Consider the following 13,923-nt stretch of genomic DNA (forward strand, 5'->3'; position numbering starts at 1 on the left):
GGAATTTTTTGAGCATGTAACTAGTAGAGTGGACAAGGGAAAACCAGTGGATGTGGTGTATTTGGACTTCAAAAGGCTTTTGACAAGGTCCCACACAAGAGATTGGTGTGCAAAATCAAACCACATGGTATTGGGGGTAATATACTGACGTGGATAGAGAACTGGTTGGCAGACAGGAAGCAGAGAGTCAGGATAAACGGGTCCTTTTCAGAATGGTAGACAGTGACTAGTGGAGTGCCGCAGGGCTCAGTGCTGAGACCCCAGCTCTTTACAAAATACATCAATGATTTGGATGAAGGAATTGAGTGTAATATCTCCAAGTTTGCAGATGACACTAAACTGAGTGGTGGTGTGAGCTGTGAGGGGGGCGCTAGGAGGCTGCAGGGTGACTTGTACAGGTTAGGTGAGTGGGCAAATGCATGGCAGATGCAGTATAATGTGGATAAATGTGAGGTTATCCACTTTGGGGGCAAAAACGCGAAGACAGAATATTATCTGAATGACGGCAGATTAGGAAAAGGGGAGGTGCAACAAGACCTGGGTGTCATGGTTCATCAGTCATTGAAAGTTGGCATACAGGTACAGCAGGCGGTGAAGAAGGCAAATGGTATGTTGGCCTTCATAGCTTAAATCCCTTCATAGGGATTTGAGCATAGGAACAGGGAGGTCTTACTGCAGTTGTACAGGGCCTTGATGAGGCCTCACTTGGAATATTGTGTTCAGTTTTGGTCTCCTAATATGAGGAAGGATGTTCTTGCTATTGAGGGAGTGCAGCAAAGGTTCACCAGACTAATTCCTGGGATGGCAGGACTGACATATGAGGAGAGACCGGATCAACTAGGCCTTTATACATTGGAGTTTAGAAGGATGAGAGGGGATCTCATAGAAACATATAAGATTCTGATGGAACTGGACAGGTTAGATGCAGGAAGAATGTTCCCGATGTTGGGGAAGTCCAGAACCAGGGGACATAGACTTAGGATAAGGGTTAGGCCATTTAGGACTGAGATGAGGAGAAACTTCTTCACTCAGGGAGTTGTTATCTGTGGAATTCCCTGCCGCAGAGAATTGTTGATGCCAGTTCATTGGATATATTCAAGAGGGAGTTAGATATGGCCCTTGCGGCTAAGGGGATCAAGGGGTATGGAGAGAAAGCAGGAAAGGGGTACTGAGGGAATGATCAGCCATGATCTTATTGAATGGTGGTGCAGGCTCGAAGGGCCAAATGGCCTACTCCTGCACCTATTTTCTATGTTTCTATCATCATGGAGCTCAAGAGTAGCTTCCTTCTGCAAAAAATATTCACAATTGAACTCTATTATGCTTAGAAATATTGTAATTCATTGATTGATCAAATTACAAATACTAGGATCGGTGATTGATGTTATAAAAACTGGGATTGATGATGCATGTAAGTGTTAGAGTGATTGCTAGCTTCCCAAGTGTCAGCTGTGGCTCAGTTGGTAGCACACTTACCTTGAAGTCAGAAAGTTGTGGGTTCAAATCCCACTCCAAGGACTTGAGCACAAAAATCTAGGCTGACACTCCACTGCAGTGCTGAGGGAATGCTTTCGGATGAGATGTTAAAGCAAGGCCTGGTCTGCTCTTTCAGGTGGATGTAAAAGATCCCATGGCACAATTTCAAAGAAGAGCAGGGGTGTTATCCCTGGTATCCTGGCCAATATTTATCCCTCAATCAACAAAACAAAAACAGATTATCACATTGCTGTTTGTGGGAGCTTTCTGTGTGCAAATTGGCTGCCATGTTTCCCACACTCCAAAAGTACTCCATTGATTGTAAAGTGCTTTGAGTGTCTGGTGGTTGTTGAAAAGTGCGATATAAATGCAAGTTTTTCTTTCTTTAAGCAGTTGGTAATTGGATTCAATGATACACTGGGGTAGAAATTGGTATGCTTTGCAAAATGGGTGCACCGTGTACCAATTTAGCAGTGGGATGGTCTGCCCAAATTTAACTATGCCTGTTGAAGGGCCCTATGAGAAATGCATTCTGAATGATCATTGGGCCTGCCCCACTCAAGATTCTTCAGAGGCCCCCACAGTCACCAAACAAAAGTAAGTATTTTAATTTATTTCTTAAAATTCACCTTTTGTATAGCCAGGAAATGCAGGAATACTCCTTCAGACTCCATATTCATAGCAATAGCCCCTCATCCCCCGCCCCATTGTGTTGCCCAATCAACCATTCTCCCAAAACTTATCTGAGGGCCGATGAAATTCAATTTTCTTATGTGTAAGCTGCCTGCGGAGGCACAACAAGCGCCCAATTTCAGGACGACCTCGAGCCTCTGTTTGGGTAGGTGCTGTATGTGTCTGGGCGCAAAAACAGGCCCAGACTAATCTGCACCCCACTGTCTGACTTTCATTTGCTTACCATTGATTGGGATTGAGTTTTGCCAGTTAGCAAAGCCACTAGATGGAGTACGTCTCCCTGTGGTTTGATGTTTTAAAGTAATCCACTTCATGGTGCCAAATTAAAATGTGACGACAAGAATTGATGCATGTAAAGATCCCATATTATCTGGAATAAACCTGTGCAAAGAATCCCAGCCAAGGTAAAAATTGAGTTTTATTACTTGTGGTTATACCGATTACACAACGACCTCACCTAGGCTACTTACTCCCTCTTCTCTGACATTGTCCCTCTGCCATTCAAATCTATTCCCATTCTGCCTTACAAAGCACACCCTGGACTGCTCCACCAACCATCTAACATGCCTTCTCCAACTTCATCTTCCTCGATAATGTTCCTGAACATGTCATTCCCAGTCAATTCATGTCCACCTCTCCCTTCAGTCTGGATTCTGCCCAACACACAGCAGTGAGACTGCCTGGTCAAAGTTATCAATGACACCCTGTACAACTGCAATCATAGTGTTTTTATCTCTACTCATCTTTCTCAACTTCTCTACAGCATCTGACACGATCAACCACATCATCCTCCTCCATTACCCACAGCCTAGCTCTATGGCATTGCCCTATTGTGGCACCATTCCTAACTATCTGAATATAATCGGCACATCTCCTCCATGGCATTTCCTCCCAAGTTCATATAGTCAATTCCATCGTGACCCAAGGTTCTGTCCTCAGTCTCCATCTGTTCCTCATATCATCTTTGGGCAACACCATCCACTGCATGGGAGCCAGCTTCCATGTATATGCTGATAATATCCATTTTTACCCCCCTACCACCACCCTCAACTCTACAACTTTTACTGTGCTGTCTGGTTGCCTGTCCAACACCAGGCCGTGGATGAGACGGAACTTTCTCCAACATCAGCAAGACAGAAGCAGTGCCCTTCAGCAATTACTAGAAAATGTTAACTTTTGTCCCACAATTTCACTCTCCTTTCCAGCTGTTTGCTGAGGGTGAACCTAGCAGTACACAATCTCAATGTCTTGTTTGATTTGGAGCTGAGCTTGAAACCTCACATCTAGCCTAATCACCAAGACTACTTAATTCCATACCCCAAAGATTGCCCACCTTTGACCCCGACCTCATGCCCATCACCACTTAAAACCTTATCCATGGTTCTAGCAGTTCCAGGCTTGACTTCTCTAATGCTTTCCTTGCAAACTTCCCAAGCAGGAAACTATAGACCAGTTAGACTAACATCTGTGGTTGGGAAAATGTTGGAGTCCATTATTAAAGAAGCAGTAGTAGGACATTTGGAAAAGCAAAATTCAGTCAGGCAGAGTCAGCATGGATTTATGAAGGGGAAGTCCTGTTTGACAAATTTGCTGGAATTCTTTGAGGATGTAATGAACAGGGTGGATAAAGGGGAACCAGTGGATGTGGTGTATTTGGACTTCCGGAAGGCATTTGACAAGGTGCCATATAAAAGGTTACTGCACAAGATAAAAGTTCACGGATTGGGGGTAATATATTAGCATGGATAAAGGATTGGCTAACTGACAGAAAACAGAGAGTCGGGATAAATAGTTCATTCTCGGGTTGGCAATCAGTAACTAGTGGGGTGCCGCAGGGATCAGTGCTGGGACCCCAACTATTTACAATCTATATTAACGACTTGGAAAAGGGGACAGCGTGTAACGTAGCCAAATTTGCTAACGATACAAAGATGGGAGGAAAAGCAACGTGTGAGGAGGACACAGAAAATCTGCAAAAGGAAATAGACAGGCTAAGTGAGTGGGCAAAAATTTGGCAGATGGAGTATAATGTTGAAAAGTGTGAGGTCATGCACTTGGGCAGAAAAAAAATCAAAGAGCAAGTCATTATTTAAATGGAGAAAGATTGCAAAGTGTTGCAGTACAGCGGGACCTGGGGGTACTTGTGCATGAAACACAAAAGGTTAGTATGCAGGTACAGCAAGTGATCAGGAAGGCCAATGGAATCTTGGCCTTTATTGCAAAGGGGATGGAGTATAAAAGCAGGGAAGTCTTGCTACAGTTATACAGGGTATTGGTAAGGCCACACCTGGAATACTGCATGCAGTTTTGGTTTCCATATTTACGAAAGGATATACTTGCTTTGGAGACTGTTCAGAGAAGGTTCACTAGGTTGATTCCGGAGATGAGGGGGTTGACTTATGAGGAAAGGTTGAGTAGGTTGGGCCTCTACGCATTGGAATTCAGAAGAATGAGAGGTGATCTTATCGAAACGTATAAAATTATGAGGGGACATGACAAGGTGGATGCAGATAGGATGTTTCCACTGATAGGGGAGACTAGAACTAGAGGGCATAATCTTAGAATAAGGGGCCGCCCATTTAAAACTGAGATGAGGAGAAATTTCTTCTCTCAGAGGGTTGTAAATCTGTGCAATTCGCTGCTTCAGAGAGCTGTGGAAGCTGGGACATTAAATAAATTTAAGACAGAAATAGATAGTTTCTTAAATGATAAGGGAATAAGGGGTTATGGGGAGCGGGCAGGGAAGTGGACCTGAGTCCATGATCGGATCAGCCATGATCGTATTAAATGGCAGAGCAGGCCTACTCCTGCTCCTATTTCTTATAGAAACTCTGGCCCCAAGTTCCAAGCTGCACGTCTGTTCTTCGCGCCTAAAAGTGCACAGGAAAAAAACTGTTTAATTCTCCGGCTCCTCGGAGCTCGAACTCAGCTTGGCGCGGCGCGCACATCACAGCGGGGGGCGGAGCCAGACACTCGCGCCGATTCTCTAAGCAGTGGGGGGTGGGTCTAATTCAAATGAGCCGACGTCGTGCCGGCAACCTTGCGCGTGCGCGTTGGAGCGTGCGCGCACGCGCAGTGTGAAACAAACATTGGCACTCGGCCATTTTTAAAGGGACTGGAGAAAAAGTGAAGATTTGTCTCTTGGACCCCTGGAAAGGCTTGTAATTTAATTTTTGTGATATTTTTGTGTGTGAGGGAGTGCTTTTAGCAGCACTGTTGAATAAATCACCTGCTGAAATCAGTGAGTTCAGCTTTTCACTGCTAAACTTGCAGAACCGGTGCTGCATTGGTGCATGCAAACTAAGGACTGTGTGTTTTGAGAAATAAGAGTGCCAATTCAACTTTGCAATGGATCAACATCCACCAAGAACAAAGAATTTCTTGCATGAGGAAGTAAGATATTTGTCAACGTAATTGAGCAGAGATGGCAGGAGGTAGAGACCAGCAACAGAGGTCGCATAAAAGTGCCACCAAAAGAAATGAAGAAACGAAGAAACGGTGAAACCAAGTTGCAGAATATTACTGCGCAGTGGTGCATACCATGAGATCTGGAAGCCAGTGTAAAAAGAAATGGCACGACCTTGGTCAAGTAGTTAGTGTAAGTAATATTTCCCATTTTTAATTTAATCGTAATTGTAACCTGGCTATCTGTATGTCCCACCTTGCAGACTGACACACTCTGTAAAAATTTATATTTTACTCTTTGCAGAAGAAATTGGCCCACAACAAAAGGGAGGCAACTCGGACAGGAGAAGGCATGCCCAATCTGCATCCACTGACACTCTTGGAACAGAGGGTAGCTGCTATGATGAGTCCAACATGGAGAAAAGCAATCAGTACAGCACAAGCTGGGCCCGCACGCGAGGAAGAGGGTAAGTCCTGAAAATGCATCGTGGCCCTTTAAATCAACCTGCTGCCTAGCCTGCTATGTGTAAGAATACTCATGCCACCCACCCGGCCCCCTCCCTTGCTGTTAAACATTTGACTGTTCTGATGTATTTTGCAGAACATGATGATGATGATGATGATGATGATGATGACGATGCTGCTGCTGCTGCCGATCCTGAGGGTACAGAACAAGAACCAGTACAACCAGCTGCGGATGAACCAGACTGGATGATGGCAGCGATGACTGAAATGTCTGCAGGGGAAAGCTTCCAAATTAATGTTTATGAGCACCCATCAAGGGGCATCAGAGTTTCAACCCCTAGCATAGGTCTTGGTTCCACCTTCCATGGTTTTGCTTCCGATGTTGCGGGTCCCAGTGCTGCTGCTGATATCATGGAGCAGTTTACACCCATTCGTCCAACAACCCAGCCCATGGCTCGCACTCGAGTGCTGTCGTCTGGAACACCGAGCGCCCCACCATCCCAGCCCGAGCCTCTCTCTCTAGTACTGCCGTCTGCAACACAGAGCGTCCTACCGTTCCAGCCCGAGCCTCTTCGTCTAGTTCTGCCGTCTGCAACACAGAGCATCCCACCATTCCAGCCTGAGCCTCTCCCTCCAGTTCTGCCATCTGGAACACAGAGCGTCCCACAGTCCCAGCCCGCGCCTCCCTGTGTAGCGGTGCCGCTTGCAACACCGAGCGTCCCAGTGTAGTGGTGCCACCAGGCAGAGGAGAAGGAGATTGGAGACACGCTCTCCTGAGATGCAGCGTGCAACAGATGCGGATCAGGTTGTGACATTGGGCATGGAGACCAATGAGCTTACCTGATCACTCATCGTGGCGTCAGTGCAGTGGGTGAAGAGTTGACGGTCCTGACGGGAGAAATAGCAGTAATGACACGGGAGCTTAGGGAGGGAATGTCCGAGGGAGTGCAATCGACGGCACAGGCCGTCAGGGAGGGCATGCAAATGACGGCACAGGCCATCAGGGAGGGCATGCAAGTGTCGGCACAGGCCGTCAGGGAGGGCCTGGTTGAGGTAGCTGCTGCAATAAGGGTACACAGCCCGGCCAATCAAATGACACTCCCATGAGGAAGTGAACATTCACTGAGATATGGATGAGACATGGTTGCGGCCTTTCTTTGCTGCTTTTGTTCTTGTTCTTGATGTAGCTGTAGTAACGTTTTTCAAATTGAAATTGTTTTGTAAGTTTTGTAACTTTACAACTTATAAATGATCTTATGGTTTTTAAGTGATCTTATAGTGTAAATGCTCTCACATTTTTTTGTATCTTATTTAATTTTGCATTTAAAAAGTGATCTTGAAGTTTAAGTGATCTTAGAGTGTAAAATTCTTCACATAGAAATTGTTTGGTAACTTTTGTAACTTTACAAGTTTATAAGTGATCTTAAAGTTTTTAAGTGATCTTCAAGAGTCATATTAAAAGGTATATTTTATTACAGTGACGTTAACTTTTCAATAAAATGTTTTTTCATTAAAACTGTTTCATGTTCCATTAACACAACACAACGTAGGAACAACTGCAAAGAATAAACATGTCCATGCGCAACAGTGGTCGCAGAGCCCTCAGGCATCAGTAGTTGAAGCGTTCACGGATGAGCTGCTGGCGCAAGGCTCGAGCAATCGTTAAAGGGGCACGATGGACGGCCCTCCTCCGACCTCCTGCTCCGGCATCAGGCACTTGCATGCTTTCCTGATCGTCGTTATCATCCACATCCTGCTCTTCCGTAATACTATCATCATGCACTGGACCCTCACGTAGGTCTTCTGGTTCCATTACCAGCTCCTGCTGCCTCATGATGGCTAAGTTATGAAGCATGCAGCACACAACAGTGAAGTGACCGACAATCTGAGGAGAGTATAGCAACTGTCCTCCGGAATGGTCCAGGCATCGGAATCGCTGTTTCAATATGCCAATGGTCCTCTCAATGATGCTGCGCGTCGCAATGCGCGCCATTTGGATTGACGGTCAGCTTCTGTTCGTGTCAGGCATAGGGGCGTCATGAGCCAGGTGGTCAGGCCGTACCCTTTGTCTCCCAGTAGCCAGCTCTGCCCTTCTGGCTGCTGCTGAAACATGTCAGATATAACACTGTCACGTAGGATGAAAGCATCGTGGGTGCTGCCGGGTATCTCGCATCGACTGACATGATGCGCTGCTTGTCGTCACACACGAGCTGCACATTGATAGAGTGGAAACCTTTCCTATTTCGGTACTGCTCAGAATCCTCCACAGTGCTCGCAAGGCTATGTGGGTACAATCAATGCAGCCCTGTACCTTTGGGAAGCCGGCAATCCTGAAGAAGCCCACAGCCCTCTCATGGATCGCTTGGGTGGTCATTGGGAAATTGATTAAGTCATTCCTTTGCACATACAGTGTAGCCATGACCTGATAAATGCAGGCATGTATTGCACGTTGAGAGATGGCACACACATCTCCAGTTGTAGCCTGAAACGATCCCGAGGCATAGAAAGAAAGTGCAGCTGTTACCTTCACTGTAACAGACAGGGCAGTTGGCGTTCTGCTTCTGGGCTGCAAATCTGCTCTCACCATATCATAGATCTCAGTGACAACTTCTTTGCGAAAACGCAGCCTTTTCACAAAATCAGCCTCGCTCATGTCCAGGTACGAGCGCCTGGCTCGATATTGTCAACATGGGTAAGGTCTCCTGCCCATCAACCTACAGGCTACGACGTTCCTGGTGCGGTGAGCACTAATCAATTCTCTCCTATGCAGTGAATTGTCCTGTCACTGACGATGCCCCTATCCCGTGGCCAAATGGCCTCAGTCCCCTCACAGCTCGAAGGCTGCTGCTGTATCTTCGGCTGCCGTCGAGCCACTGACGCCGCCCCTTAAGTGTGGCCGAATGGCCTCAGCCCCCTTGAAAAGCTGCGTGCATGGGTGTTGATTCTTCGGCTGCCGGCCAGCCACTGACACTGCTCCTATCCCATGGCCGAATGGCCTCAACCCCCTTGGAAAGCTGCGTGCGTCCGGTGTTGATTCTTCGGCTGCCGGCCAGCCATTAACGGAATGAAAGCCTGCCTGAAACACTGCAGCTCAGCTCGAAGGCTGCTTGCTGCCGCTGTTGGGGCTGCCGTCGAGACACTGACGCCACACCCCTGTCTGTCTCCAACATGAAAGGCCTGCCTGAAGCACAGCAGCTCGAAGGCTGCTCCTGTTTCACACTGGTAGGAACATGGATTATTTAATCTTTTCTTTGCTTATAATTTTTTATTCAGGTTGGATTTATTTGCATAATATTTGTATAAGTATAACTACGAATTGATTGTAGAATTTAATTACTTCCCTTCCCTCGTTCCCTATGCCTAATTTGTAACCTATGCCTGATTTTCTAAAGTGCAGACAAGGTTTTTTCGAACGTACAAAAATCTTCACTTACTTCAAGTTAGTTTGGAGTAAGTTTTCACTGCCTAAACTTTGAAAACAGGCGTAAGTGGCCGAACACGCCCCCTTTTGAAAAAAAATTCTGTTCCAAAGTGAAACTGTTCTAACTGACTAGAACTGGAGCAAACTAAATGCCGAGAATTCAAATTTCTAAGATACTCCGTTCTAAACCAGTTGCTCCAAAAAAACAGGAGCAACTCAGGCCGAAACTTGGCCCCATAGAAACATAGAAAATAGGTGCAGGAGTAGGCCATTCGGACCTTCGAGCCTGCACCGCCATTCAATAAGATCATGGCTGATCATTCCCTCAGTACCCCTTTCCTGCTTTCTCTCCATACCCCTTGATCCCCTTAGCCGTAAGGGCCATATCTAACTCCCTCTTGAATATATCCAATGAACTGGCATCAACAACTCTCTGCGGCAGGGAATTCCACAGGTCAACAACTCACTGAGTGAAGAAGTTTCTCCTCATCTCAGTCCTAAATGGCCTACCCCTTATCCTAAGACTATGTCCCCTGGTTCTGGACTTCCCCAACATCGGGAACATTCTTCCCGCATCTAACCTGTCCTGTCCCGTCAGAATCTTATATGTTTCTATGAGATCCCCTCTCATCCTTCTAAACTTCAGTGAATAAAGGCCCAGTTGATCCAGTCTCTCCTTAAATGACAGTCCAGCCATCGCTGGAATTAGTCTGGTGAACCTTCGCTGCACTTCCTCAATAGAAAGAACGTCCTTCCTCAGATTAGGAGACCAAAACCGAATACAATATTCCAGGTGAGGCTTCACTAAGGCCCTGTACAACTGCAGTAAGACCTCCCTGCTGCTATATTCAAATCCCCTAGCTATGAAGGCCAACATACCATTTGCCTTCTTCACCGCCTATTGTACCTGCATGCCAACCTTCAATGACTGATGAACCATGACACCCAGGTCTCGTTGCACCTCCCCTTTTCCTAATCTGCCGCCATTCAGATAATATTCTGCCTTCGTGTTTTTGCCCCCAAAATGGAAAAAAAATCACATTTATCCACATTATACTGCATCTGCCATGCATTTGCCCACTCACCTAACCTGTCCAAGTCACCCTGCAGCCTCTTAGCATCCCCCTCACAGCTCACACCGCCACCCAGTTTAGTATCATCTGCAAACTTGTTCTTAAGACTCACTCTACACAAATTCCAACTCATCCAGACCTCTGCTACACTAACTCATGTATTGCCCCTGCCCTCAATGACATTCAGTGGATCTCCATCCCTAATTCATTCATTCTTATACTTATCTATAGATTCCTCAATGGCCTTGCTCCAGCTCTATGTTCCATACACCCTGCGCTCTTCTAACCTTGGCCTTCTGTGCCTCAGAGCCCTGCCTACTATTGGTGGCATCATGCCCCAGTACTCTGGAACTACTTTGCTAAACTCCTCCATCTTACCACATGTCTCCCCATTTTCCAAAGCCTCTCAAAATCTATCTCTTCAACTGCATATCTGGTGGCATTCCCTAATACTTCTCCCAAACTACTGTTAAGGTGTCTGGTTCATCTTTGTAAAGTACTTTGGGGTATTTCACTATGTAAAAGGTAATATGAAATGCATCTTATCGTTGTAATATCACCTTATTAGTGAAAATAGCCCACAGATGACCTGTTACTGCAGAATTGGATCAGTTTTCAGATTTCTCTGTGAGGTTACCATTATAAATTATTCAGCCATCAATTCACTTCTTCTGTGCTGCTTTTCCCACGAAGAGTAAGCAAAATGGCAATCTTAGACATCTTTTAGCACGAGAGTGGTGGTAAGATGAATAGGATCATGGCTTGAATTCTGAGGTTACATTTTTTTTAATTCGTTCCTGGGATGTGGGCGTCATTGGCACAACCAGCATTTATTGCCCATCTCTAATTGCCCTCGAGAAGATGGTAATGAGCCGTCTTCTTGAACCACTGCAGTCCGTGTGGAGAAGGTTCCCTCACAGTGCTGTTAGGGAGAGAGTTCCAGGATTTTGATCCAGCGACGATGAAGGAATGGCGATATACTTCCAAGTCAGGATGGTGTGTGATTTGGAGGGGAACATGGAGGTGGTGGTGTTCCCATGCGCCTACTGCCCTTGTCCTTCTAGGTGGTATACATTGCAGGTTTGGGAGGTGCTGCCAAAGAAGCCTTGGTGAGTTGCTGCAGTGCATCTTGTAGATGGTACACACTGCAGCCACGGTATGTCGATGATGGAGTGAATGTTTAAGCTGCTGGATGGGATGCCAATCAAGCGGGCTGGATGGTGTCGAGCTTCTTGAGAGTTGCTGGACTTGCGCTCATCCAGGCAAGTGGAGAGTATTCCATCACACTCCTGACTTGTGCCTTGTAGATGATGGAAAGGGGTTGGAGAGTCAGGATGTGAGACTCCTGCCGCAGAATACCCAGTCTCTGACCTGCTTTGTTGCCACAGTATTTATGTGGCTGGTTAGGTTGTTTCTGGTCAATGGTGACCCCCAGGATGTTGATGGTGAGGGATTCTGCGATGGTAATGCCGTTGAATGTCAAGGGGCGGTGGTTAGACTCTCGCTTGTTGGAGATGGTCATTGCCTGGCACTTGTGTGGCGTGAATGTTACTTGCCACTAATCAGCCAAAGCCTGAATGTCGTCCAGGTCTTGCTGCATGCGGGCATGGACTGCTCCATTATCTGAGGAGTTGTGAATGGCACTGAACACTGTGCAGTCATCAGTGAATATCCCCACTTCTGACCTTATGATGGAGGGAAGGTCATTGATGAAACAGCTAATTATAATCTTTATAACTAACACCACCATGTCATAAGAAACTAAATGGAAAAAAAGTACTTTGTTTTAAATTAATTTAAATTTAATTCAATTTAAAAACCAGCCTTTAATGTCTGGTTCACCTTATAGAAATTTCCAACTGTCCAGAACTAAACAGATAGTAATGTTATTGCACAATACAGTTAGACTCTCGTTGGATACCATATTCATCTAAAATTAAGTTTATCCTTCCATTAAAAATTTACATTTGATACAATCATTTCATTTTGATGTATATTTATCATATTTAACAATTCAAAATATATAGTAATATTTAGTAAACATTAGTTTATGCATGGAAAAAGTGAAAATGTACTCAATAATTAGCCCTGGAAATGGCTAGAGTTTGTGTCTACTCTTCTAATTCAAAGGATTTCATGCGTATATTTGTTTATGCTGTTCATCTGGTGATGCTGGAACATTACATCAGCTGACCCATGCACAAGGATGAACCACAAATATTTTTCACAGTTGAATAAGCACATTGACTCTAAAATTCTAATGATGCCATTGTGGTGGAGTGAGGTGGATGTAACTTCTACCTGCCATTATGTCCTGATCCTGACCTCATTCTAAATTGGGAGTCAGGTTAGTAACGCTTAGAGAGACTGCAGACTATGCAATCCAGCCTGCAATATCTCAGATACACTGGGGCAAAGTGTCAGGAAACCACTGCAGGGGCAGGAGTTTGGACATGAAAGAGCCCTGATGGCTTACAATGGAGAGGTGCTGGGTGCAGAAAATAGAGCTGGGAGAAGTAGAGTCCTGCTGCTGCTAAAAGGGAAAATGGTAGCAATGGATGAAGCAGGCAACCTGGCACAGAACTACGCGAGTCAGTTTGAAACAGCCAATGGTAAACCTCAGTGAGTGTGAATTGGATGTCCTCCTAAAGGAGATATGGAGCAGGATGGACAGGCTGTTTGGAGTTGGCGGTGGAAAAGCCATGTCATCTGCACTTTGTGGAGGGAGATCCTCATGGCAGTATGCACCACCTCCTTAATCCCCAGGACGTGCAGGAAGAAGTTTAATAACCTCACCATACGGTTAAGGTAAGCTACCTGCTTCCACCTGACCCTTTGTTATATATGTGGCATTTCTTTGCATTCATTACTCTCACAATGCTCTAGAACTGTACACTGAACCTATGATCCTTTCTCCCATCCTGCTTCACCAGCTACTTACAAATACACCTTCCCTCAAATGTGTGCCATGCATGAGGAAGCCTCCTAAGTTACACCTGTCCTTTCTTGATTTCTGTACCATTATAAATGTAGCAAATGGTTCCACAAAACAACTTGACCCAGCCTTCATTGCTATAATCATGACTTCTCTTTTCTTCTCTCTCACAGGAGATGGCCCATAACATCAGGCAATCTCAGGTCACGAGTAGTGGTCCCCACTACAATAGATTCTGAACCCACATAAGGATCCTGAGAGCCATCTAGTAGAACCTATTGTGGACAGTGAAGTAGGAGGGCCAGTGGCAGCTGCAGACTTATTTGGTCCATTTGCAGATCAATCTCTCTAATGTTTTGAGGACACACTGGAAAGTAACATGATCAAATAACGTATATATAAGTAAAACCACTTTATGATGTGAAGCCCTGTGTTCCAAACTATGTCCGCTGTTT

General features: G+C 45.5%; 1 protein-coding gene across 2 annotated transcripts in view; it reads right to left on the minus strand.

Annotated features, from left to right (window-relative positions):
- The window catches only part of LOC139226414 (uncharacterized), a 103,703-nt gene that overhangs the window by 52,908 nt on the left and 36,872 nt on the right, over positions 1-13,923 (minus strand). The window lies entirely within an intron of this gene.

This window comes from Pristiophorus japonicus, chromosome 16 (assembly GCF_044704955.1).
Source record: "Pristiophorus japonicus isolate sPriJap1 chromosome 16, sPriJap1.hap1, whole genome shotgun sequence".
In the NCBI taxonomy this organism is placed as follows: Eukaryota; Metazoa; Chordata; class Chondrichthyes; family Pristiophoridae; genus Pristiophorus; species Pristiophorus japonicus.